Genomic DNA, 23,523 nt, shown 5'->3' with positions numbered 1-23,523 from the left:
TTTAAAAGAATCGCCTCAGGTCTTAATGGGTTAGTCAACAGTACATGTTCCCAATAGAATTACACAGCTCTATGAGGAAATGCTGAAATGATTGGTCAACCATTTGTACAACGCCAACAAGGGTCCGTCAACTTTGCCTAAGAGCGTCGCCTCAGCAAAGATGCTTAGTCTTTTTTCACTGTCCTGCATTCGTGAAAGTAATTCACGAATGTAAGACACCATGCACCTGCATCTGATGTAGGGCAGAAAGATTTATGTTATTTTCAAAATGCACAACAATATACAAAAAAAAAGAAAAATAAACAAAATCAATGTCGGCAGTCAAATACAAAATAATTGTTATTGCCTGCTGAGACGGGCGTCTTTCTCGGACCTTTCTTGGACCACGGAGAACTGCCTATATTCGGTGCGCTAGAGAGAAGAGAGGCAGAGAGAACTATTAGATTTCCACGTTGATTTAATCCCACAGCATTATTTATAACACCTATGAAAACACCTACTGAGAACTTACCGACGATTATCATGGCTTTGGCCCCGGCGGTCAGTGTTGGGAATAGCCTGTTCCACAGTATTAACAGATTGAAGGTAACTTGTTTGCAGATCTGCTCGAAACCCCCCACGTTGGATAGGTGACATGCGCCACTGAACAGTTTATCGTTTTCAGCCTTTAGGTACTCCACCATGCACCTAGCTCTGATGTAGGGCAGAAAGATTGATGTTATTTTCAAAATTAACATTTATAGTTTTTCAACATAAAATAACAATTTTGGCAGTCAAACATAAACCTTAAAACAAATGATTGCCTCTTGAACATTTAGGCCTTGGCTACACATACATGGATCTTTTACTAAACGGATATTTTAGTCCTCCGTTTTTAAAAATAATCCCTGGCCACATGACAAAGATAAACAAAAATCCCTGTCCACACGTAGACGCAGAAACGCATCGATCAGCTGCATGTTTCAATTTTATATCAGATTTTATATTTACATTTATTTTATAATTATATATATGAGGGGCCAAATACAAATACATTTGTAATCACATGTTAAGGCCCAATACTGCAATAGCTGCATTATTTTAATAGCATACGTGAACAGCATACGTGAACATAAACGAAAACAACATTATTAGGCCGCAGCTGCAGCTCAAACAGTAGCCATGGTTCACATGACGCTGTCGAGTCTCTGGTTTATAGTGGTGTTCGTTTTTTTTTTTTTACATTGCCAACTCGCACATGTACATAAACGTTCAGATTTCAAATATAAAGTGCTTACCCCTGAGCCACGGATGTTACAAGGCAATCCGGACCGTGATAAGTACCCGTATCTCCCGTATTGTTCAATAAAAAGCATTTTAATCCCATCGCCGGCCATTTTATTTTTCTGTTCTTTTATTTTGGTAATGTATCAGAGTGCAATACACCTTCCAACCATTGGTGTCGCATGGTTGAAAGCATCGGAGAAAATTTGGAGAAAATGGCCGACGATCGGATTAAAATGCTTTTTATTGAACAATACGGGAGATACGGGTACTTATCACGGTCCGGATCGCCTTGTAACGTCCGTGGCTCAGGGGTAAGCACTTTATATTTGAAATCTGAACGTTTATGTACATGTGAGAGTTGGCAATGTAAAAACATCGAACACCACTATAAAGCAGGGACTCTCGGCACCGGGGCGATTGTGTTTTAGGACGACAGACCCCACATTCAATCTGTGTGCGCGCCGTGTGTTCTACTTGGCGCAGAGAGAGAGGGTTTTCGTCACACAGTGAATGAGCTACTTTTCCCACCACTGTCTTATTATTAAGTATGACATTATTTAGCCATAAATGAGCGTGCCTTGTTTCATAGACTGTAAGTGTTGCTCTCTCTCTCTTCATTTATTATTATAATGACCATGAGCGGTCCGGTGTTTATGTATTATTGTATTATTTATTATTATAATGACCATGTGCGAATGCGCGATGACGTCATCGTTTCTCAAAATCTCCGGATTACATGTCCACACAGATCCACTGAAACGCATGTTTTGGAAAACCTTCACTTATTTATCCGTTTACAAAAATATCCGTTTTAGCGGCCAAAAACACCGTTTGCGTGTGGCTGAAAGGCCCAAACGCACACAAAAATGTGCGTTTAGAAAAAGATCCATGTACGTGTAGCCAAGGCCTTAGTTTCCCAACAATATACAAAAAAAAGAAAAAGAAACAAAATCAATGTCGGCAGTCAAATACAAAATAATTGTTATTGCCTGTTGATCTGAAACACTGGGAACACAACCCTAATTAGTATCACCGGCAACACCTGTGAAGGAAGCAAAAAGTGTTGAAAATGTAACGTAATGTCAAGTAAACCGTGAGTCATAAAGTCAATGCGATAAACACGCCACAGCACTTAAAGCCTTCAGTTCTTTAAGCCTTTAATTTTAATCCTCTGTCTTTTAAGCAGTATCTGGTGAACCTTCTCGCCATGGACCACTGAGACAAGGTGGTGCTCTAGAGAGAAGAGAGGCAGAGAGAACAATTTGATTTCCACATTGATTTAATCCCACAGCATTATTTATAACACCTATTTAAATGGAACAAAAATATATATTAGTAAGAAAACCTGGAATGGTTCCGCGGATCCAGATCTTCAAATGTTTTGTTTTCGTTATTTTTTTAATGCATCACCGGGTTCTGTGATGGTCTATAGTGGCAGAATCAGCTTTGTTTGCATTTGTTTATGGGCTAACAAGGGTAATTTTGGGGAGTGTGCGTGCAAAATTTCATGTTGATCACAGTGAGATTAGCTGCTCACTGACATCAGGCCTGGCGAACATGGGCTTTCAAAATGTTGAGGGGATTAGGAGATTAGGAGACTGCATACATCCAATTTGCCTCTGAACATGCATAACATTTTTATCCATGACTCACATACAGACAGACAGTCAGACAGACAGACATACACAGAAAGACGGACAGTACTCACTTTCTATGAGTTGAGTAAATCACAGACAGACCGACAGATACACAGAAACCCCTTACCATCTCAGACTGTTCAAGTCTTTTTACGACGAATTGAAGACGGCTGTTGACCATACCATACGTTAACGTAATGGACTGCAGCATGTTTTCCCGAAAAGCTTTGCCTTCCATATTGTCGAACGCTCCCGCACCACTGAGGAGACTCTCCAGTAAGCCATATATGATTTTGTAGGATTCTGCCACTTTCCCCCAGCAGTTGACTTCTGGAGAGGGGAAAGAGGAGAAAGAAAGGCAGAAAGGAAGGAAATTACTCAGGGTAATAGTGTCAACAAAACTGCCTATGTAAATGTATCACACACACACACAGAGTGATCCAAAAGAATATCAGCACAATAGAGCTTATGTACACACTGAGATAATAAACCTTAAAACAAATGATTGCCTTTTGAACATTTAGTTTCCCAACAATATAATATTTTTTTTATAATTTTCTTACCCTATGACATCTTAAAGACACAGAGAATTTTGGTTTGTAAAATATTCCTTAATGGTGAATGAAGAATCCACTACTTTGTACTCAAGTTAAATTTGATGACCGGACTTTTACTTTGTAACAAGAGTGTTTCTACATTGCAGTATTGATACTTTTACTTAAGTAAAATCATTTTGTGCTTTTTCCACCACTGTCAAAAAGGAATTACTGAAGAGCGAAGCCATTGCGTCGCACACCAAATCAAGTTGGGGGCGAATTACCGGTAAACGCGGGTGGTCGACTTCGGCCTGGTCATATTCACTCATTTTCGGGACAAATCCTACAGGGTGAAGCATAGGGTCATAAGACGATGAGCCGTGGGCTTGTAGTTCTGCCCTTTCGACGTCCTTTATCTTCGTCTTCAGCTGTTTACGCTCTTCTAGGTACTGCGTAAGCAACAGTTCTACTGTCCGTCAAACACTGACTGGAGGTTAGTGTAGTATATTACAATAAGGAGAAAGGTCCAGACCAGTAATGTTCCCCAAGTCGATTTATTGGACAAAACAGAGTACAGAGCACAGGAGCACATGTCAGCCTTGCTGCTACATGGTGTGGCCGGAACAGAACAGAGCAAGAAGAAGAAGGGCAAGGCAAGGAGGGACAGAAGGGCAAGGAGGGGAAGAAGGGGAAGCAGGGACGGTTTCTTTGTCCCCAGTATTTATAGGCAGACTTCACATGTGTGTGTATGTACTTGCATACATTGGATGTGCACGGAGCTAGGTGTGTGTGCTACATCCTCTTCTTTGTGTGTGTGTGTTCATTGTGCAGAAGAACAACACCCCAAGACCCTAAAGGTCAGCTAAGGTCAGATGCCCTCTGGGAAGCCTCCTTTGAACTGGACATCTAGTGTTAGAGCAACCACTCTGGAATGTGCACTGTCGACCACTCAGTATCCAAACTTATCTCTGTGTGTGTGTGTTCAGATTGGGCTCTATAAGTCCATAAATGTGTATCAATATTTACCACATTCCCCCCTACGGAGGGCCCTATTGGTCCTTCGTAAACAAGGGTACAATGAAGAAAATCAAAACACAAGTAAGAAAACCATAATTCAAAAACATACTCCTCAAAAGACAGAACTCATCACACCACATCATCTCATTGCCCCCCCTTGATAGACAAAGTACTGGGACACAATCAGACAAACATAAAAACAGGCATTAAGATTACACAGTATTGTCATAAGGTGATTCACATTCAATTTCAAAATAAAAATAGACAAACTGTTCCACAAATCATGCAAGAATATCAGTATTTAGAAACGTGTCGGCTTACGATCACTGCGTAGCCATGGATCACATGACGCTCGTCTGACGATAACCGGGAACACTGGAACTTATTTCCCAATAAAACAAGCTTAAAAATAAAACAACTCAGAAAATCTTATTCACAGAAAATACATAGGATGCTCACGTCGCATCAAAATGCATTCCCCTTCCAATCAGTGTGCAGGTCTCTCTGTTCCTTAAACTCTAGGAAAAAATGTTAATCAGCCAACAATGAAAGCTGAAAGAATACAATGAATCATACACTCAGTAATCGATAACACCACCCTCCACCAATGCCCCCTCCGCCGAGCGTAAAACTTTCCACAGTCTTAATACTGGGCAAAGCTAACCCTACCAACGGAAGCATACACATTGATAACAGAAGGGAAAGTGTGCCGTAAATGAAATAATAAAACACAAAGTAAACCCACATTAAATACAAGAGACCAGAGAGTGAAAAATAATCCTTTACAACACTGCAATAAAACGGCAGCCAAACACTCCGCAGTTTAAATCACCATTATCACAAACATATAACCAACATACATTCAACAAAACACTAGTTGATACAGCTTCGTCGTCACTCACTTACAGAATAATAGATCTGCTGGTTTATGTGTAAAAACTCTCCCCAATCTTCAAATTTAGGACATGTAAGATAATACATCTGTTTGTACTTTAAATCTCTGTTTTCCAAGGCCAAGAGCTTCCGAACCTCTGTCGGACCCGCTCAATTGAAGTGTTAAAATGCCAGAGGTTAGGCCATAAAAACAAATAATCTTCACATTCGTGGCAAATACCTTGTTGACTCTTTTTCTTTCACATGTCAACTTTCCTCTAATACTCCTCATTTCAATTTAGTCAGCTAAATATCAACAAACATATAACATCAACAAACAACCTGTTGAAAAGACAGACAAACATTGAAACATGTTAAACCTTCCATCCAGTCCACAAACACAAAGTCCAGTTACACGGAGGAGAGATGGATCCTGTGGCATAGGCAAAGAATGGGTGGGGGCCATCTGTGCCCCTCAGTGCTGAGTGCTGTTCCCTGGTTGCATCCTTGCTGCAGCTGTCTGTGCAGCTAGCAAGCCAACATGCTGCTGTCCTCTGTCCATACTACTCTGAAGTTTTCCTGTAACCCTCTTTTTACTTCTTGTCTTCCATGTCGTCACAGGGGTTGATGCTGTGAGGCTGAGTTCTAGTGTCATCACAGGGTTGGTGCTGTGAGGTCCCATCGTAGATCAGTTGAAGATCAGGTCTTGTCAATTTTCCATAGCCTGCTCCTCTGGTGGGTCTGCATCTGTGTAGGAAGATGGTCTGCATCTGGTCCGGATGAGCTTTCAAAAAAATCTTCTTCCCAAAAGAAAATCACAGCTTGTACTCCTCTTCTCAAGTTCTTCTCGTGTGGAACGGTCACAGACACTCCAGTGTCCAGCACTGTTGTCTAAAGAAGACCAAACCATTTACACGTCCTGGCTGGTTCGCCAATTGTAGTATATTACAATAAGGAGAAAGGTCCAGACCAGTAATGTTCCCCAAGTCGATTTATTGGACAAAACAGAGTACAGAGCACAGGAGCACATGTCAGCCTTGCTGCTACATGGTGTGGCCGGAACAGAACAGAGCAAGAAGAAGAAGGGCAAGGCAAGGAGGGACAGAAGGGCAAGGAGGGGAAGAAGGGGAAGCAGGGACGGTTTCTTTGTCCCCAGTATTTATAGGCAGACTTCACATGTGTGTGTATGTACTTGCATACATTGGATGTGCACGGAGCTAGGTGTGTGTGCTACATCCTCTTCTTTGTGTGTGTGTGTTCATTGTGCAGAAGAACAACACCCCAAGACCCTAAAGGTCAGCTAAGGTCAGATGCCCTCTGGGAAGCCTCCTTTGAACTGGACATCTAGTGTTAGAGCAACCACTCTGGAATGTGCACTGTCGACCACTCAGTATCCAAACTTATCTCTGTGTGTGTGTGTTCAGATTGGGCTCTATAAGTCCATAAATGTGTATCAATATTTACCACATTAGCAGAGGGTGTTTGGTGTGGTGTCTCACAATCAAATACTAGCATATACACCTGACCTGTCTTTCCCTCATTGGTCTGTTGTCCAATCAGAGGCTAAGCAATATGCATGCATACCAGGTGTTAATGCTTGTGTTTGATGGCAATATGCATGCATACCAGGTGTTAATGCTTGTGTTTGATGGCAATATGCATGCATACCAGGTGTTAATGCTTGTGTTTGATGGCAATATGCATGCATACCAGGTGTTAATGCTTGTGTTTGATGGCAATATGCATGCATACCAGGTGTTAATGCTTGTGTTTGATGAGACTTTGATTGTTGATTGTGATCACACCATGCAAACGCTGTGCTCTGAGCACCAGTTTTCTCCAGTTTTGTCTTTAATATTGGTCTAATAGTCTTTCTCCTTTTATTCAGATACTGGAATGTGTAGACTCCCATTTTATCCTAATGGGGTGTTCTTTTGTATAAGTGTTGTTAATCTGTGCTCAGGGATGCCTCTATAGTTTTCACTGGTCAACACCAGAAAATACAGTCCTCCATTTCTATCGTTTCCTTATCCTGTGATGTCTTAAAGACACAGAGAATTTTCGTTTGTAAAATATTCCTTAATGGTGAATGAAGAATCCACTACTTTTTACTAGACAAGAGTGTTTCTACATTGCAGTATAGATACTTGTACTTAAGTACAAGCATTTTGTGCTTTTTCCACCACTGTCAAAAAGGACTTACCGAAGTCAGCCATCGCATAGTCCACGCTTTTAAACTTCGGGTGCATGAATTGTTTGTAGAGTTCCTCCCAGCGTGTCTCGAAATCGACAATCAGTAGGATTTCCGCTTCGGACCTCCCGCGGTCGGGAACATTTCTGTAAGAAATGGATCTCACATAGCTTTAAGCGTAAAGACTTGAGATTAGTCGACACACATTGAGTCAATCAGCTACTGCCATTTTCTGTCTACAAGCAAAGCATAAATACGTTTGTGTTGTGCCACCTGAGCAGTCCGCTGTCTGTGGTCTTCTTGAAGAGATTATCGTTTAATATATCAGCATAGAAGGAGGGGAGTCTGAACAGAGATTGTAAAACGGCGTTCATGAAGCACGAATTACCAAAGTTGGTGAACCTACAGCAAATTGAGCGGGGAGGGTTATAACTGGAACGCATCTGTGTCACTTTAGATTTCATTGGCTATTCAAAAATAGCAGATATACAAGCTCATAGCGCGGCACTCGTGCCGCGCTATGAGCTTGTAGATCTGCTATTTTTGAAAAATCTTAAACATTTTTTTTTAATTTCTTTCCAAAAACTGTTATGATTTAAAAATGTTTTAAAAGAATCGCCTCAGGTCTTAATGGGTTAGTCAACAGTACATGTTCCCAATAGAATTACACAGCTCTATGAGGAAATGCTGAAATGATTGGTCAACCATTTGTACAACGCCAACAAGGGTCCGTCAACTTTGCCTAAGAGCGTCGCCTCAGCAAAGATGCTTAGTCTTTTTTCACTGTCCTGCATTCGTGAAAGTAATTCACGAATGTAAGACACCATGCACCTGCATCTGATGTAGGGCAGAAAGATTTATGTTATTTTCAAAATGCACAACAATATACAAAAAAAAAGAAAAATAAACAAAATCAATGTCGGCAGTCAAATACAAAATAATTGTTATTGCCTGCTGAGACGGGCGTCTTTCTCGGACCTTTCTTGGACCACGGAGAACTGCCTATATTCGGTGCGCTAGAGAGAAGAGAGGCAGAGAGAACTATTAGATTTCCACGTTGATTTAATCCCACAGCATTATTTATAACACCTATGAAAACACCTACTGAGAACTTACCGACGATTATCATGGCTTTGGCCCCGGCGGTCAGTGTTGGGAATAGCCTGTTCCACAGTATTAACAGATTGAAGGTAACTTGTTTGCAGATCTGCTCGAAACCCCCCACGTTGGATAGGTGACATGCGCCACTGAACAGTTTATCGTTTTCAGCCTTTAGGTACTCCACCATGCACCTAGCTCTGATGTAGGGCAGAAAGATTGATGTTATTTTCAAAATTAACATTTATAGTTTTTCAACATAAAATAACAATTTTGGCAGTCAAACATAAACCTTAAAACAAATGATTGCCTCTTGAACATTTAGGCCTTGGCTACACATACATGGATCTTTTACTAAACGGATATTTTAGTCCTCCGTTTTTAAAAATAATCCCTGGCCACATGACAAAGATAAACAAAAATCCCTGTCCACACGTAGACGCAGAAACGCATCGATCAGCTGCATGTTTCAATTTTATATCAGATTTTATATTTACATTTATTTTATAATTATATATATGAGGGGCCAAATACAAATACATTTGTAATCACATGTTAAGGCCCAATACTGCAATAGCTGCATTATTTTAATAGCATACGTGAACAGCATACGTGAACATAAACGAAAACAACATTATTAGGCCGCAGCTGCAGCTCAAACAGTAGCCATGGTTCACATGACGCTGTCGAGTCTCTGGTTTATAGTGGTGTTCGTTTTTTTTTTTTTACATTGCCAACTCGCACATGTACATAAACGTTCAGATTTCAAATATAAAGTGCTTACCCCTGAGCCACGGATGTTACAAGGCAATCCGGACCGTGATAAGTACCCGTATCTCCCGTATTGTTCAATAAAAAGCATTTTAATCCCATCGCCGGCCATTTTATTTTTCTGTTCTTTTATTTTGGTAATGTATCAGAGTGCAATACACCTTCCAACCATTGGTGTCGCATGGTTGAAAGCATCGGAGAAAATTTGGAGAAAATGGCCGACGATCGGATTAAAATGCTTTTTATTGAACAATACGGGAGATGCGGGTACTTATCACGGTCCGGATCGCCTTGTAACGTCCGTGGCTCAGGGGTAAGCACTTTATATTTGAAATCTGAACGTTTATGTACATGTGAGAGTTGGCAATGTAAAAACATCGAACACCACTATAAAGCAGGGACTCTCGGCACCGGGGCGATTGTGTTTTAGGACGACAGACCCCACATTCAATCTGTGTGCGCGCCGTGTGTTCTACTTGGCGCAGAGAAAGAGGGTTTTCGTCACACAGTGAATGAGCTACTTTTCCCACCACTGTCTTATTATTAAGTATGACATTATTTAGCCATAAATGAGCGTGCCTTGTTTCATAGACTGTAAGTGTTGCTCTCTCTCTCTTCATTTATTATTATAATGACCATGAGCGGTCCGGTGTTTATGTATTATTGTATTATTTATTATTATAATGACCATGTGCGAATGCGCGATGACGTCATCGTTTCTCAAAATCTCCGGATTACATGTCCACACAGATCCACTGAAACGCATGTTTTGGAAAACCTTCACTTATTTATCCGTTTACAAAAATATCCGTTTTAGCGGCCAAAAACACCGTTTGCGTGTGGCTGAAAGGCCCAAACGCACACAAAAATGTGCGTTTAGAAAAAGATCCATGTACGTGTAGCCAAGGCCTTAGTTTCCCAACAATATACAAAAAAAAGAAAAAGAAACGAAATCAATGTCGGCAGTCAAATACAAAATAATTGTTATTGCCTGTTGATCTGAAACACTGGGAACACAACCCTAATTAGTATCACCGGCAACACCTGTGAAGGAAGCAAAAAGTGTTGAAAATGTAACGTAATGTCAAGTAAACCGTGAGTCATAAAGTCAATGCGATAAACACGCCACAGCACTTAAAGCCTTCAGTTCTTTAAGCCTTTAATTTTAATCCTCTGTCTTTTAAGCAGTATCTGGTGAACCTTCTCGCCATGGACCACTGAGACAAGGTGGTGCTCTAGAGAGAAGAGAGGCAGAGAGAACAATTCGATTTCCACATTGATTTAATCCCACAGCATTATTTATAACACCTATGTAAATGGAACAAAAATATATATTAGTAAGAAAACCTGGAATGGTTCCGCGGATCCAGATCTTCAAATGTTTTGTTTTCGTTATTTTTCTAATGCATCACCGGGTTCTGTGATGGTCTATAGTGGCAGAATCAGCTTTGTTTGCATTTGTTTATGGGCTAACGAGGGTAATTTTGCGGAGTGTGCGCGCAAAATTTCATGTTGATCACAGTGAGATTAGCTGCTCACTGACATCAGGCCTGGCGAACATGGGCTTTCAAAATGTTGAGGGGATTAGGAGATTAGGAGACTGCATACATCCAATTTGCCTCTGAACATGCATAACATTTTTATCCATGACTCACATACAGACAGACAGACAGTCAGACAGACAGACATACACAGAAAGACGGACAGTACTCACTTTCTATGAGTTGAGTAAATCACAGACAGACCGACAGATACACAGAAACCCCTTACCATCTCAGACTGTTCAAGTCTTTTTACGACAAATTGAAGACGGCTGTTGACCATACAGTACCATACGTTAACGTAATGGACTGCAGCATGTTTTCCCGAAAAGCTTTGCCTTCCATATTGTCGAACGCTCCCGCACCACTGAGGAGACTCTCCAGTAAGCCATATATGATTTTGTAGGATTCTGCCACTTTCCCCCAGCAGTTGACTTCTGGAGAGGGGAAAGAGGAGAAAGAAAGGCAGAAAGGAAGGAAATTACTCAGGGTAATAGTGTCAACAAAACTGCCTATGTAAATGTATCACACACACACACAGAGTGATCCAAAAGAATATCAGCACAATAGAGCTTATATACACACTGAGATAATAAACCTTAAAACAAATGATTGCCTTTTGAACATTTAGTTTCCCAACAATATAATATTTTTTTTATAATTTTCTTACCCTATGACATCTTAAAGACACAGAGAATTTTGGTTTGTAAAATATTCCTTAATGGTGAATGAAGAATCCACTACTTTGTACTCAAGTTAAATTTGATGACCGGACTTTTACTTTGTAACAAGAGTGTTTCTACATTGCAGTATTGATACTTTTACTTAAGTAAAATCATTTTGTGCTTTTTCCACCACTGTCAAAAAGGAATTACTGAAGAGCGAAGCCATTGCGTTGCACACCAAATCAAGTTGGGGGCGAATTACCGGTAAACGCGGGTGGTCGACTTCGGCCTGGTCATATTCACTCATTTTCGGGACAAATCCTACAGGGTGAAGCATAGGGTCATAAGACGATGAGCCGTGGGCTTGTAGTTCTGCCCTTTCGACGTCCTTTATCTTCGTCTTCAGCTGTTTACGCTCTTCTAGGTACTGCGTAAGCAACAGTTCTACTGTCCGTCAAACACTGACTGGAGGTTAGCAGAGGGTGTTTGGTGTGGTGTCTCACAATCAAATACTAGCATATACACCTGACCTGTCTTTCCCTCATTGGTCTGTTGTCCAATCAGAGGCTAAGCAATATGCATGCATACCAGGTGTTAATGCTTGTGTTTGATGGCAATATGCATGCATACCAGGTGTTAATGCTTGTGTTTGATGGCAATATGCATGCATACCAGGTGTTAATGCTTGTGTTTGATGGCAATATGCATGCATACCAGGTGTTAATGCTTGTGTTTGATGGCAATATGCATGCATACCAGGTGTTAATGCTTGTGTTTGATGAGACTTTGATTGTTGATTGTGATCACACCATGCAAACGCTGTGCTCTGAGCACCAGTTTTCTCCAGTTTTGTCTTTAATATTGGTCTAATAGTCTTTCTCCTTTTATTCAGATACTGGAATGTGTAGACTCCCATTTTATCCTAATGGGGTGTTCTTTTGTATAAGTGTTGTTAATCTGTGCTCAGGGATGCCTCTATAGTTTTCACTGGTCAACACCAGAAAATACAGTCCTCCATTTCTATCGTTTCCTTATCCTGTGATGTCTTAAAGACACAGAGAATTTTCGTTTGTAAAATATTCCTTAATGGTGAATGAAGAATCCACTACTTTTTACTAGACAAGAGTGTTTCTACATTGCAGTATAGATACTTGTACTTAAGTACAAGCATTTTGTGCTTTTTCCACCACTGTCAAAAAGGACTTACCGAAGTCAGCCATCGCATAGTCCACGCTTTTAAACTTCGGGTGCATGAATTGTTTGTAGAGTTCCTCCCAGCGTGTCTCGAAATCGACAATCAGTAGGATTTCCGCTTCGGACCTCCCGCGGTCGGGAACATTTCTGTAAGAAATGGATCTCACATAGCTTTAAGCGTAAAGACTTGAGATTAGTCGACACACATTGAGTCAATCAGCTACTGCCATTTTCTGTCTACAAGCAAAGCATAAATACGTTTGTGTTGTGCTACCTGAGCAGTCCGCTGTCTGTGGTCTTCTTGAAGAGATTATCGTTTAATATATCAGCATAGAAGGAGGGGAGTCTGAACAGAGATTGTAAAACGGCGTTCATGAAGCACGAATTACCAAAGTTGGTGAACCTACAGCAAATTGAGCGGGGAGGGTTATAACTGGAACGCATCTGTGTCACTTTAGATTTCATTGGCTATTCAAAAATAGCAGATATACAAGCTCATAGCGCGGCACCGAGTGCCGCGCTATGAGCTTGTAGATCTGCTATTTTTGAAAAATCTTAAACATTTTTTTTTAATTTCTTTCCAAAAACTGTTATGATTTAAAAATGTTTTAAAAGAATCGCCTCAGGTCTTAATGGGTTAGTCAACAGTACATGTTCCCAATAGAATTACACAGCTCTATGAGGAAATGCTGAAATGATTGGTCAACCATTTGTACAACGCCAACAAGGGTCCGTCAACTTTGCCTAAGAGCGTCGCCTCAGCAAAGATGCTTAGTCTTTTTTCACTGTCCTGCATTCGTGAAAGTAATTCACGAATGTAAGACACCATGCACCTGCATCTGATGTAGGGCAGAAAGATTTATGTTATTTTCAAAATGCACAACAATATACAAAAAAAAAGAAAAATAAACAAAATCAATGTCGGCAGTCAAATACAAAATAATTGTTATTGCCTGCTGAGACGGGCGTCTTTCTCGGACCTTTCTTGGACCACGGAGAACTGCCTATATTCGGTGCGCTAGAGAGAAGAGAGGCAGAGAGAACTATTAGATTTCCACGTTGATTTAATCCCACAGCATTATTTATAACACCTATGAAAACACCTACTGAGAACTTACCGACGATTATCATGGCTTTGGCCATGGCGGTCAGTGTTGGGAATAGCCTGTTCCACAGTATTAACAGATTGAAGGTAACTTGTTTGCAGATCTGCTCGAAACCCCCCACGTTGGATAGGTGACATGCGCCACTGAACAGTTTATCGTTTTCAGCCTTTAGGTACTCCACCATGCACCTAGCTCTGATGTAGGGCAGAAAGATTGATGTTATTTTCAAAATTAACATTTATAGTTTTTCAACATAAAATAACAATTTTGGCAGTCAAACATAAACCTTAAAACAAATGATTGCCTCTTGAACATTTAGTTTCCCAACAATATACAAAAAAAAGAAAAAGAAACAAAATCAATGTCGGCAGTCAAATACAAAATAATTGTTATTGCCTGTTGATCTGAAACACTGGGAACACAACCCTAATTAGTATCACCGGCAACACCTGTGAAGGAAGCAAAAAGTGTTGAAAATGTAACGTAATGTCAAGTAAACCGTGAGTCATAAAGTCAATGCGATAAACACGCCACAGCACTTAAAGCCTTCAGTTCTTTAAGCCTTTAATTTTAATCCTCTGTCTTTTAAGCAGTATCTGGTGAACCTTCTCGCCATGGACCACTGAGACAAGGTGGTGCTCTAGAGAGAAGAGAGGCAGAGAGAACAATTTGATTTCCACATTGATTTAATCCCACAGCATTATTTATAACACCTATGTAAATGGAACAAAAATATATATTAGTAAGAAAACCTGGAATGGTTCCGCGGATCCAGATCTTCAAATGTTTTGTTTTCGTTATTTTTTTAATGCATCACCGGGTTCTGTGATGGTCTATAGTGGCAGAATCAGCTTTGTTTGCATTTGTTTATGGGCTAACAAGGGTCATTTTGGGGAGTGTGCGTGCAAAATTTCATGTTGATCACAGTGAGATTAGCTGCTCACTGACATCAGGCCTGGCGAACATGGGCTTTCTAAATATTGAGGGGATTAGGAGATTAGGAGACTGCATACATCCAATTTGCCTCTGAACATGCATAACATTTTTATCCATGACTCACACACAGACAGACAGTCAGACAGACAGACATACACAGAAAGACGGACAGTACTCACTTTCTATGAGTTGAGTAAATCACAGACAGACCGACAGATACACAGAAACCCCTTACCATCTCAGACTGTTCAAGTCTTTTTACGACGAATTGAAGACGGCTGTTGACCATACCATACGTTAACGTAATGGACTGCAGCATGTTTTCCCGAAAAGCTTTGCCTTCCATATTGTCGAACGCTCCCGCACCACTGAGGAGACTCTCCAGTTTCTACATTGCATTATTGATACTTTTACTTACTTTTACATACTATCACATTTTGTACCTTTTCCATCACTGTCAAAAATAGTGGAGCGGCTAAATGCTTTTTTTCTGGCAGAATCTTTCAGTTGATGATAAAAGCGTGAAAATTGGCATGAGCAGTCTCCATGGGTCACTTGACAAGAAAATTGTCTGAGCCATTTGTAATTTCAAGATGGCGGCCATTTTTCAAGATGGCCGACACCTTAGTGGGCAGTTAAGTGATATGATGGTTTATTTGGTGATACAAGCATGAAAATTGGCATGAATAGTCTCTGTGGGTCACCTGACAATAGGCCACCCACAGCTACTTGACATTTCAAGATGGCGGCCATTTTTCAAGATGGCCAACACTTTAGTGGAGCAATTAAGTTATATAATGGTTTATTTGGTGATAAAAGCATGAAAATTGGCATGAGCAGTCTCTGTGGGTCACTTGACAATAGGCCACCCACAGCTCCTTGAAATGTCAAGATGGCGGCCATTTTTCAAGATGGCCACCACCTTAGTGGAGCATTTAAGCTTAATAAATCATTTGGTTGGTGATACAAGCATTAAAATTGCCATGAGCCGTCTCAAAAGGTCATTTGACAAGAAACCGCCCACAGCCACTTGAAATTTCAAGATGACTGCCGTCCGCCACGTGGATCTTTAAATGATACCTTTTCTCATTTAAATGTATTGGGTTCCTCAAAAAGCTCTGTCAAGATAGGTTGTTTGACTGTGTTTTGTCTGACTCCTCGCCCACGACCTGTCCAGTTTGGTAAAACCTGTCAGGAGTTGCCTCCCACTGGCATAGCTCTCAGGGTTCACTGAGGTACACAAGCTCCCTTACCACGACAAGGTAACAGTCACAAGGGAGGATTTTTTATTTATTTATTTTTTTTAACTAACAGCCATTACATGTGTCAAATAAATACTAAGAGATGGGGAAACAAAACATATGATTAATAAATGAGCACAGTTGTGGTGCTGATTAGCACAGTTGTGGTGCTGAACGGACAGTGCTCCAAAATTATAATTGAGCAATGGCTAATACTGAATGGCAGTAGCCACGGAACCATGACAAACTATACAAAGGAACTAAACTGAAAATGTGCTTCACTGTTACATATGGCAGTGGAAGGCAGTGGAAGCAATGTTACAAAGACAACTGAAAATTACACAGTAATAGACTGGTGACAAAGTAAAACATGATGCGCCGATGTGGCGAGGGGAAGCCGAGCCATAGGCCTACACTACACAGAGGACAACGGGGAAAAACTCTGGCAAAATAAACATGCAAATAGTTCTAGCAGGGGCAACTACATAGGCATGTGCAGCTGAGTCCATATTTGAAGCACTTACACCTTCCAGTACATGCCTTGGTGCACCCACATTTGGTCAACTCCCAACAACTCTCCGCAATAGGTGGAAGTGGAGTCCAGAAGACTTTCCACTTCTCGTCCTGTTCCACCCATCCCCAGTCAGATGGGCTCGGCATTTGTGGATGTCGCTTCAATGCCTGTCCCCACACGTATCCAGCCTCATAAGAAGCACGTTTGGCATGCTCTTTGAGTGCTGCTTGAGTTGGTGGGATCAAGTCATAATGTCTTTGCTTTCTGGCAAAGAGATCAAGCCTGGCCTCGTTCACAGTTGTGACATCGCTGGACCTGTCATACATGAGCACAACAAATCTCTCCAAAGCTTGCAGGTCACTATCCTCCACTGCAGAGGGACATTCGCTGAGTGTTGCAAATGTGTTTGACACCTCATCACACACGTCCCATGTGTTCCAGGCAGACTTCTTTGATTTGCCATGGAAGGATGACACAATATCACAACCACTGAAGGCATGGAAGAAGAGGATACCACGTGTTTTCTCTGGTCCTATGGCTGAAACCACCTCATGTATTGGGATCCATCTTGTCTTCTCTCCTTTGCCAAAAGTCACCCACATTTTTTCAAGGCCAAGTTGCATCAAAGAGGGCATAACAGAAGTGGCTATGATTACAATGTCTGTGTCATTGGCATCAATCATCAGGGATTTGTGTCCTTGTTTCACTGCATGTTGGGCATGAAGGAAAATACGCGTGTCTGCCTCTTCATGACTACACGGGGCTACTGCATCCAGGTTAGCAGCTTGGTTGCTAACAGCATCTTCCCCCTTCGTCACAATGACTATATTGGCTGTTTTCATTTCTTTAACTTTATCAGCAATGAAATGGAACAATTCCTGCTTGTTGTTTTCATCCCGTAGGAAGCTTTGCCAGTTTGACGGAGTTTTGCCTGTGCCTGTTACTCTCCTCCTGATTGCTTTTCCCCGTTTTGACCTTGCCTCAGACTTCAGACTGGACTTCCAGTAAACATCGAACACAATGTCCGTCCGCCTGTATATATGGCTGTATGTCTCTATTCTTGGAAGTATGTCACTTATTGCATATTCATCAAACGTCTTGCTTGAACGTGGTGGCAGTGTATTCACCATAGCTGATCCATCCACTATAAGAACATCTGATTCTGGCTTTTTTTCAGGCAATGTCACTTTTGCTTGTAGTATCTCAGCCAGGTGTGATTTGGTACACGTGCGGAGTTTCCCTCCATCACTGAGAGCGGCGGGAGCTGATTGGTTCTCATGATTGAAGAACTCTTGTAAGTCACACTGCCTGTTCTGGCAAGAGATGAATAGTCGGGAGAAAAGTTGGTAGTCATCCTTAAGTTCCTTCATCTTGGAGTTTGTTCCACTGACAACTGGCTTGTGCTTGAAGAAAGTTACCATATTCTTCTTGATAGGCTTGTAGAAAGAGCATGGACTATCAAGGCTCTGTAAATCTGTCATGAAAGACTTGAACTGTTCTCTGCCTTGTTGGTGATGCACGGCTATCAGCTCAGCTGAACTGGCATCAACAATGTCCTTTGTGTCCAACACAAGCAGATCATCTGATTCTTCCATGAAAGGGTTACCCATTTCCCTCAAGACTGATGTGAGTCGTTTCACTTTCTCCAAAAATGCTTTTTGAGCAGCCTCTGTTTGTTCATGGTGATGATTACCTTTCTTCACATCTTTAGCTCCTGACACAGCTTCATAGTTCTTAACTAGACGGCTCACCTCTGGACCTGCTAACATCCATCTTCGCAGTGCTGATGGGTTCTCTGTCAGCCCGACTGCTCCCCCATCACCTTTGATCACAGCATTGAGCCATTCATGAGCCTGATCAATTGCCACTGCAGAGAAAGCCCTGTCTGACTTATGTACTACAAAGTTCCCCTTGTGGAACTCTGCAGCAACTTCTGGATGTTGCTCCTCAATGCACATCATGTCTCGAAGGTGTATTGGAAGCCAACGAGCATAATTAGTGTGGTTGCCCAACAGGGCAACCAGACTATAGTACTCTATACACTTTATTTATTTATAGATAAACTTTTTTTCAGACGCATCTCCTCCCACAGTTTTTATCCCCCAATGTTGTGCCATATATCAAAATGACCGTCTAAATCGGGAATCGTGCGCGTGTATAGGGCTAAGAGATTGGTTGAATAGTTTAATTGATATTAATTTATTAGTGCCATTAAATGTCCCCATCCACTTTAATGGAAAAGTGAAAAAACTCAAATTCAAGTATTTTTTTCTCAGAAACCGTAAGACGTAGAGTTATCAGATTTGGAGGGATAATTCATAATATTGTCCGAAATTATTGAAAAAAATATCACACCATTCGGCCTCATGGTGGCGCTATAACAGTCCCCTTTACGTTTTGGCCTGTAACTCTTGAACCGTAGGTCCGAAAATCAAAATTTCTTTTCACCTGGATTCCTTGGGTCACTACGCATCTCCCCATATAGGCCACGCCCATTTGCGTCAGGATAGATTTTTTTATATTGATTTATTTCTGCATTAAATTTCCCCATCCACTTTAATGGGAATTGCAAAAACTCCCATTCAAGTATTTTTTTCTCGGAAACCGTAAGGGCTACAGTTACAAGATTTGGAGGGGAGGTTAATAGTTTTTTGCGAAATTATTATGAAAATAATCACACCAGTCGGCCACATGGTGGCGCTATAACAGCCCACTTTACCTTTTGGCCTATAACTCTTGAACCGTAGGTCGTAAAATCAAAATTTCTTCGGGATAGATTTTCCGCCATTTTGAATTTTCTTCAAAACACACTTTTTGCTCCTTTTCCTAATTTTTTTTTCCAAATCTCACACAAATCGGTACACATGATTTCTGAGCCCATGCGGTAAACATATCCAAACGGCATTTTCATAGACCTTACCGTTCGTCCGTAAATGGCTTCCAAAGTTAGCGGGAGGGGCCCGTTTTACCAAAAATGCCAGAAATCACGAACGAAACGTCCGGTCAATCCCAAATTCAAATCACATGTCGAGGGTGGTTTACTCAACAAATTCCCAAAAGCATTTCCACTTTGACCCATAGGGGGCGCCACAAATGCGCAAAATGTAACCGTTTGATGCAAAAACATTATTTCGGGGTGGATCGATCCTTTCAAAATGAAACGCAAGCGATCTCATGAGAGACGTGACAATGTAATTGGCGCAGCCTCCGACGTTATTCCTCCCGGCCTATTCCTCGAGTCCCGGCGGCCGCGACCCGCGACCGGCGTCGGCGCAACCACACTCTGCAATTTCCCCGGAATTGCGACGCGTCTAGTTCACATTGTTGTTGGCAAAAAAGTATGGGACAAGTTCAAACAGTGACTCACGGTACAGTGTGAAGTTACCTTCTCGAAATGATCGGATCAAAATGAGAATGGTCAGCTCCATCCTATAAATGAGAAACCAGAACTTGAACTGTGGACTCTTCTGCTCCGTGCACCACACTTCAAAAGTGGTGTTAGTGTTGTCAGGTGTCTCTTCCCTGTACGCATTGTATGCATCTTTCATGAGCTCGTACAGACTGCATACTGTTATCTGATGTGCATTCCGTGTTCTAGTTACACTTGATGCTGAAAGAAATGAATCTGCTGTACCAGGTGAGGCTACCCCAGCCTCAACGAGGGCACTAGTCCATCCACTGTCCTTGAGTAGCGTTCCGATAGATTTAAACGCTGTCATTTCAATATGTAGACCTCCGAACATGATCACATATTTGTTTTCTCCATATTGCTCTGGCCAGTGCCATTGGATCTGCTTTGCAAGAGCATATAGTGGCTGGTCAGCAGCTATGACTGGCGTTTGTCCTGGATTCAGGAATGCTACTGTATCCCTAACTTTGTCCATAACATGCTTTATTGTTGCGACAGAGTGGGCCTGGTCTCGGAAGAGGGGAAGCAGTGATGTAATGCTGATATTAAAACCCTGGCTCCTCCTTTGGGATGCATGGTTGGCTGACCATGTTATAGTGGAAGAAGCATCGACTTCTTGGGTTAGGCTAACCTTCTCCAGCCATTCATACTCGGCTGCAAAGTTTCTGCTGAATACAATAGGGTCTGGCAATGGTAGGTTCAGGTTGACTACAGGACGGGGCTCTGGGTTTTTATTATTGAAGAAAGCTGGTTGGATGTTAGAGAAGGATTCAGGAATCTCAGGAACCTTCTTTGGTCTGTTATCTGAAAGGTTCAGTGGTGGTCTTATCTCACCGTCATTGTTAAGGGTTGGATGTTGGAACATGGAAATACTTGTACCATGAAAGGATGTATTTGCTGTTGTTGCTGTGGGATTATGATCAATGTTGTCCATAGCAGATGTGGTGAAGAGTCCCTTTCGCAGAATCGGTGGGCAGACAACCCCATCTACCACATATTGGTTCACCACAGATTCTCCTAGCAGTGCGGAAACTTCTAACACCCTGTCATAGGAGATGCTAATTCCATTCTCATGAAGCATATCGATAAGTTGTCGCTTTCGTGTCTTCGCATACACCGTCATCCCGATGTATACAGCAAATGGAGTTTCGCGGTCTTTTGAGTGTCTGTGGGTTGCTGCACCATCTTTGCACTTAGAGTAGCAATTGTATTGCAATAACTGTGCAATTGCAATGTCTGATTTGAACACCCCATGATTCAAATGTGACTTGATATCTACACCATGTTCAATATTGCAGATGAACTGAAGAAGCGTTGGTGGAACGGATTCTTCAACAAATCCCTCATGGAATTTGTTGTCAAACTTTGTCTTGTGATTAAGCATCTCTCTACGTATGATGCTGGCAGCCTTAGCTAAGTGAATGGCTTCAGCTTCACTGTATTTGTTAACATTTGAAAGAACAGAGCTGACTTCACTCTTGAATGCAAGCAGTACATCTCGTCCTGCCTTGTGTTCTTCTAGCTCAGGTATGCTAGAAAGCAGCTGCTCCTTCAGTCTGGTTGAATTCACACTTGGTGATTCGACACCAAGTTGCTGCAGTCGTTGCTTGTAGAGAGAGACTAGATCTGCAAGCTTGAATATAATTGGATCTGTGCCGTCACTTGTGATCTTCTTGTCCGTGATGTAGATGACAAGTTCTGAAAAACTCGAGGGATACCAGTTATGGCTAGCTGAGCTTTTAAGGCTCTGCTCATGCTTGAGGGCATTGAGATGGTCTCGCTCTCTGTTGTACAGTCCAACAACACAGGCAGGATGGTATTTAAATTCCTGTGCAACAACATCACCAGCAATAAGCTTTGCAAGGAGCTTCGTATCGCTTAGATTCCTGGCACATTCATTAACCCGTTCATTAAGTTTCATTGTCATTGCGTCACTTAAGGAGGACGTTGCACTCTCATCTTCACAGATAAAGCACAAAGCTTTCGAGGGCTGGGATCTTCTTGAGCTCTTGACATGGATATCTTTGGTATCTTCAGTGTCTTCAGCAGATGTAGATGCTCTCTTTTGGGCCCTTTCCAGCTTTGTGTTGTTGAACCTAAGTTTACAGCTTGAATGATATTTTGCTCTGTTTCTTGTCAATGTGCTTTCTATGCCATCACCTTCATCTAGTCGGGTTGGACTAAGTAGGATAGGCAGAGCATTGATCTTATGAAATAAGAGAACATTTCTTGCAATGGTATAACCAGTACGATCGTGCTCTCTGTTGAATAAACTCGGCTGAATGATTTTTTCCTTTGTGACCTGCTGACAAATGAAACATCTGTCCCAGTTAGTTTTCCCAACTGTTATGATGGCTTCTGCCATGTCTGCAGCATAGGCAGAGGCCGAGGGTTTATCCTTTTACCACCTTTTACCAAGCACTTTGATGTATGGGATACAACTAAGTTCGAGCCTTAACCCTACACTTAGTCCGATCGTTCATCCAATGCCATTTAAATCCCGTGCGATCTGTACACCATCCGGTTAACTAAAACCCCATTAACCTTGGCTCGGCTCTCCCGCGCTGGCACAACCTGTCAATTCAGGTGCGGCTATCTAAATGTTTTGGGGTAAATTAGACAGCATTTGGGATACTAACTTTCAATTAGCTGACATTGAACCCCACTCTGAGTTTAACAGCAGTGATATATCACCAGTGTGCCCTGGTAGTGCAGATATTCACTCTTATCTAATCTATCTATGATCAACAAATCAACACAACTGTATTGTGATGTGTTAAACGTTGTTCTTTAGCATAATAATAATAATCGTCCTTAATGAAAAAAACAACATACATTTCTATGAGAAAATGTATCTTTTGAGGATCCAGGGGGCGGCCATCTTGAAAATAGAACCTTCAAGTGGCTGGGAGTGTTTTCTGGTCAAGCAACCCTTAGAGACTGCTCATGCCAAATGTAATGCTTGTATCACCAAATAAACCATTATATAACTTAATTGCTCCACTAAAGTGTTGGCCATCTTGAAAAATGGCCGCCATCTTGAAATTTCAAGTAGCTGTGGGTGGCCTATTGTCAAGTGACCCACAGAGACTGCTCATGCCAATGTTCATGCTTGTATCACCAAATAAACCATTATATAACTTAATTGCTCCACTAAAGTGTTGGCCATCTTGAAAAATGGCCGCCATCTTGAAATTTCAAGTAGCTGTGGGTGGCCTATTGTCAAGTGACCCACAGAGACTGCTCATGCCAATTTTCATGCTTGTATCACCAAATAAACCATCATATCACTTAACTGCCCACTAAGGTGTCGGCCATCTTGAAAAATGGCCGCCATCTTGAAATTACAAATGGCTCAGACAATTTTCTTGTCAAGTGACCCATGGAGACTGCTCACGCCAATTTTCACGCTTTTATCATCAACTGAAAGATCGTAGCACCTATCTGCTCCGCTATTGGGAGATATTTAACTTTAAGCGCCCCCTTTAAGTAACCCTATTCATACTTTAAAATGTTCATCTTACTGTG

The sequence above is a fragment of the Gymnoscopelus microlampas genome (assembly GCF_963454915.1).
Source record: "Gymnoscopelus microlampas genome assembly, chromosome: 14".
In the NCBI taxonomy this organism is placed as follows: Eukaryota; Metazoa; Chordata; class Actinopteri; order Myctophiformes; family Myctophidae; genus Gymnoscopelus; species Gymnoscopelus microlampas.
This window is presented reverse-complemented; position numbering follows the sequence as displayed.